Below are 6000 nucleotides of genomic sequence, written 5' to 3' on the forward strand. Positions count from 1 at the left end.
GGATTTACTAAAGGCAAATAGACTGTGCACAATCTTTTTTGCTTTTAGTAAATCAACCCCAATATGTTCTAGTAAGGAGCATACGAACTGCAGGCAAAAGGGGTTAAATACAGTTTTTCCTTATCAAATGCTGCATTTGCCATTTAAATGCAGCAGCATGCGTTCAAAATAAAAATGCAGTCTTTGACTTTGACTAGAACACCCATTGACATGAACAATTACTGTGTCTGGGGACATGATGAGGCAGATCCAGGACAGGAACTAAATAAATAAAAAGTAGTAGTGGATCAGTAATAAATAAGTATCAATGCCTTCCTCCTTTTGCTGCATAGGGGGTCGGACTTGCTCTCTTAGCAAGGGAGCCCATTTAACAAGATTTAGTACTGAGAAACAAACTGGGTAAGGCCCCTTTCACACATACGGGACCGTTCATTTCATCAGTTCAGTCACGTTTTTTTGTCATCAGTTTTTTTCAGTCAACATAATTTTTTCATCCTTTGTCATCAGTGTTTCATGCATTTTTCATCCTTTGTCATCAGTTTTTCATCAGTTTTTCATCCTTTGTCATCAGTTTTTCATCCTCTTTTATCCATTTTTCATCCGTTGTCATCTGTTGTCATCATCAATTTCTCATACGTTTTCATCCGTTGTCATTCGTTTTTCTTCTATTGTCATCCGTTTTTCATCCATTGTCATCTGTTTTTCATCCGTTGTCATTCGTTTTTCTTCCGTTGTCATCCGTTGTCATCTGTTTTTCATCCGTTGTCATCCGTTTTTCATCCATTGTCATCCATTTTTCATCCGTTGTCATCTGTTTTTCATCCGTTTTCATGCGTTGTCAGTTGTCACCCATTGTCACCCATTGTCATCCGTTTTTCATCCGTTTTCATCCGATCCATGTTTTTAATGGATGAAAAATAGAGCTTTCATCCTTCAAAAAAAGGGATGTTGACGGAAGCGGATGAAAATGGATTTAAATGAATGATTATCCATTTATATCCGTTTTTCCATAGGAATGCATTGATGTCTGGTTTTCATCGGCTGCAACACTGTGCTGTGTCCTAGGTGTACCAGAACAGATTGTCCAGTGCCTAAAGTACAGATGTGAAACTGTGCCCCCTTAGCCCACCCCTAAAGCATGCTGTAGAATGGATGTCCTGTCCTGCACCCATTCTCTGCCCCCTTGTTCTGGCTGCCCATGAATGTTATGGAGTGTGCACTGTGCATGCGTGGCCAATTGCTTTCTTTCTAAAAGCTAGAAGGACCAGCTAGAATAAGCTGTGGGAGGATGGCATAGAGAGTGGGTATGTTGGAGCACAGTTTGACTGCAGTAGCTGTCAGAGCAGACATGAAGGCACAATTTTGCTTGTTGCTAGGCAATGATTTGGAGTGTGCCTGTGGTGAGGGGGTGCTCCTCCGGCCCATCCTTTGTCCTGGCTTTGGCCATACCTATATAGTATTTGTGCATCTCATGGAAGCCTAACTGCAGATACTAAGCACCGTTACAGTTTTTCCATTTTGGATTACAGGTTTATGGTCTAACAATTAAGAAATAATGATTGATATTGGATTTCATTTAAATATCTGTACTATAGCCTATGCGCCTCATGCTCACTTTCGTTTTGCACTTTTGAGCTTAGTATATCAGCCCTTTAATGGCTGCAAGGGCCTGTTAAAGACAATTTGACCTATTCATCATAAGACAAGTTCTCAGCCCTGCTGAGATGTGAAACTACCAGAAGTATATTCACCAAGCAACTTATATTGGCTGTGTAACCCTATTTTATAGGTACGTAGAATAACCAGAGTCTTTGCTAAATGAGTTTAATATTAAGTTTGCTTTGCCAGTGCCTACACCTAGGACAGGGCATCTCTGAGCTGAGAGAATCCCCTTTCTGAAAAATTCACCAATAATCTAATCAATTACTGCACCCAGTATATATTAACTGTAGCACCCTACAGGTAGGTGCTAGGTAAAATATATAGTCGGCCTTGTCTGCCTAACAGCAGGGCTGTGATTTGTTAGGTAGGGTGTCAGGGCTTCCAGATGTGCCTCCTGAGGGGAGAAGTATCCCCACTGGCTCCTGTGAGAGGATTCTCATAGGGCAGTGTGAGAAGCCCAATCAGGGGACACATCCTAGCTTGTAACTACCCCAGAAGGCAGATTAGGCTGCAAAGGATTCTGGGAGTGGGTATAAGTTTGGGGGGAAGTGCATGACAGGCGGGAGCAGAGTCCCAGGAAGGAGAGTGCAGCTGTCTCTCCTCCTGTCTGGGGAAGGTGGATGTCTCGGGGTGTCGCTTGAGTATCCAGAGAGTGCAGAGTTGAGCTGAGGGTATCCTGTGTGCCGAGAGCCTGAGGAGAGAGAGGGGTCCAGTCCCAGGAAAGCCTACACAGGTCGTGAGTACTGAGGATTGCCCCTGGGGGTTCGCCTGAAGAGTTAGAGGGGACCACTCCGGAAGAGGTTCTGGGATCCAGTGTCAAAAGTTGTAAAGGGGGTACCGGCAGTCTGGGCCCTGAATTGTACAGAGAGTGTCAGTGAAGCGACAGTTGCACAAAGTTCTACAAGATACTACCTCAAGCTATACCTAGCGGGGGACAGTATTCAGTGACTTCCCCAGCACAGCAGTGTCAGGAGTTCTATAGCTCAGTCTTGGATCTACAGGACTATAAGTCGGGGATTCAACACTTTTCAGCTACACAAAGAGTTCTCAGAGTCAGTGAGCGTTGGCTGGCGCCGGCTGGCGCCGGCTGGCGTCAAGGAAGTACCAACGGGCATTTTTCAGCAACAAAGTCCCATGTGTAATTAGTTTGAGCTGCAAGAAGTATCCCACTCACTCCCTTCTCCCATCCCTTTTTAAATCAAATAAAAACCACATACAAAGATGCCGGAGTTGTCGCTGCTTCGGTTATCACACCCAGGGCCGCAGCTCACATGGGCTGGAGAGAGTACCAGTTCTAATGGCAGACCCACATAAGGCCACAGGCCTGGAAACCTTGCTACATAACTATAAATAAGCATAGAAATAATGCACTATTGGATCAGTGGTGATGAAGAGATCATCCAGCCGGCATTTGACCAGCCCGAGAATGCTGCCTCTTACTATGAAGCAAAACCTAAACTATTAGAAAACAGGAACACGTGCCTAAAAGTCTCTGCTCCTGGCCTGAATGATTTGATCATGCTGCCCCATTTTTTGTATAGAATCCTTATCTAAGAATATCACAATCCACCAGTCTGGGGTTTCTGACCCCCCTAGCAGGGAAGGAAGTAGATGTTTAACACTAAGCAGGAAGTGCCTCTCTGTAACCAGATATCTCTGTGATAATTAACAAGCAACAGCTATTTACAAATACAGGCAAAAGAAAAAAGCCAACTCCCTGCACACTCCCCATGTCCTGTTAAAGACAAAATATTACACATAGTCAACATCAATTTAAGAAAAATGTAATACATTGTTTTGAAGCAAAAACGGGCAACGTATTGACCAAATTGGCAACTGCTCCTTCCCAAAGTGGTACAGATGAGGCTGGGGGATAAATCTGGGATCCCTCAGATTATCATTTCTCAAGATGGTAGTCTGACTTGTTCTCTTCTCTGTACTTAGGCTGAAACCCTGGGTTCTCCTGAGAGCTGACTGGGGGAGGATGTCCATGGATCCTGTCTGGTATCATGGAGGAAGGTGACCAGCGGCCAGGGCCTTGTTGGTACAGATCCCTTAAAGGGATCCCAGAGACTAGTGTTGCTAAATCCCTCTCTTGGTCCTAGAAATCGGCATACTGGGTGTAAGCTAAAGGGGCTAGTGTCTTGAAGAAGCAAAGTTCACTAACCTTCTATGCTAGAAAGGGACTTTATTCTATACAGTCTGCTATATAGTTCTACTGACAGCCTGCTACACAGTTCTACTAAGAATGTTGTCCTGGCATGTGAATAGTTAATTTGGAGTATCCTACTAAATCCCTTCTCCTATCCAAGTTCTTCAGATAAAAAAAAAAATACACATCCCCTAGACTGGTCATTGGAGACATCGAGTGGAAGAGTGTAGGCACCTGCCTGTGTGAAAATACCCTGTGAGAGGTTGCGGATTAATCAGTGGGAGACCCTGGCAATAAAAATTCAGGCGGCTCCTGTGGGGGTAGCGCTACATTGGTATCAGGAAGATAAGATGCGATGTCTGCCTGAGGTTGAGATGAGTCTATTCTTTGAAGTGTCATCTGAGCCATCTATCAGTGACTTGCGGAATAGGCAACCGACACCTTGTGCTGGTATCCTGTAGAGCAGGTGTGACCAGATATATCAGACTACATAGAGGGGACCGGACAAGGTGAAGTAATAAGGTTTTACTTTAAATGCACGCAAGCAACAACAAAACAACATAAATACAATAAAATCTATGTTTAAACATCCGTGAAACACACACTACCAAACATACCAAATAAACCTAAATGACAATAAACTAACAGAGCTTTATACAAGCAGCAGGAGGAATGAGGTAAGGCAGGGTCAGTTGAGAGGAATAAGGAACAGCAGAGAAGAAGGATTAGGAAAGAGGCCAGAATGGGGATCACTCAGGCACACAGGCAGCAGGATCTGGAGATGAGATGCATGCACAGGAATCAGTTAACAGGTATTATTGATGAGCCGAACACCCCCCCCCCCCCCTGTTCAGTTCACACCAGAACATCTCGAACAGGGAAAAAGTTCTAGCGAACATGCAAACTCTTTTAAAGTCTATGGGACTCGAGCATGAAAAATCAAAAGTCCTCATTTTAAAGGCTTATTTGCAAGTTATTGCCATAAAAAGTGTATGGGGACCTGGATACTGCCCTGTGGGACATGCATCAATGCAAAATATTTTTTTAAAACGATTGTTTTTACAGGAGCAGGGATTTTATTAAAGCTTAAAGTGAAACAATAAAAATTCCTTAAAATATCGTGCCTGGGGGGGTCCCCTTAATGTGCCTGTAAAATGGCGCATTTGTGTGATGTATGTAGCCTGCTGCAGCAATACTGACATTTCTAAAGGAAAAAATAATAATTTTAGCTTGCTCGTGGCTGCAATGCTGATAATGAAAATGAAAAAAAAAAAACCGGCATGGGATCTCTCCACAAAATCCATACCAGACCCTTATCTGAGCAAGCAGCCTGGCTGGCCATACCAGGCTGCTTGCCCTCAACATGGGGAGGATGTTTTGGGATGCCCCCCAAAGCACCTTGTCACAATGTTGATGGGGACAAGAGCCTCTTCCGGACAACCCTGTGCTGTGGTTGTCGGGATCTGCGGGTGGGGGGCTTATAGGAATCTGGAAGTCCCCTTTGACAAGGGGATCCCCAGATCCAGCCCCCCCATGTGAATGGATATTGGGTACATCGTACCCTTACCTATTCACCAAAAAAGTGTACAAAAAAGTCCTTTATTAAAAAATAAAAAAATAGTATCCCCCGATGTAAATCCATCGTCAATCCGGTTTGCCCGCCGCACACGAAAAATAGAAAAAAATAAAGACGCTCCCGCCTCTTTACACCCCTTTCGCGTTTGAGCTGTTTGAGCTGTGACAGCACTTTTATAGGAAAGGGGCAGGGACACCAGGTTACATCACCCGGTGGCACCGCCCTTTCTGGCGTGACGTCAGTAGTTTATTCATTGCACCAGCACAGTGCATTATGGGGCGCTTGTGACATCAGAAGGGGGCGGGTGTCCCATGAAAAGATATAATAAAATATTTACAAAAAAGTGAGGGGTGTACTCATTTTTGTGAGATACTGTATTGTGCAGCATATGGTCTAAGCAATGACAGGCTCCCCACCCCTTCAACCTCTGCAACAATGCTAGCAGCACCCATACGTCTATTTCCCAAAGACAACTTCTGGATAGCTGATATGACACGTGCACTTAACTTCTTTGGTCAACCATGGCGAGGCCTGTTCTATGTGCAACCTGTCCTATTAAATCGCTGTATGGTCTTGGCCAACATGCTGAAGCTCAGTTTCAGGGTCTTCA

Source organism: Pelophylax lessonae (assembly GCF_965119305.1).
Source record: "Pelophylax lessonae genome assembly, chromosome: 11".
NCBI lineage: Eukaryota > Metazoa > Chordata > Amphibia > Anura > Ranidae > Pelophylax > Pelophylax lessonae.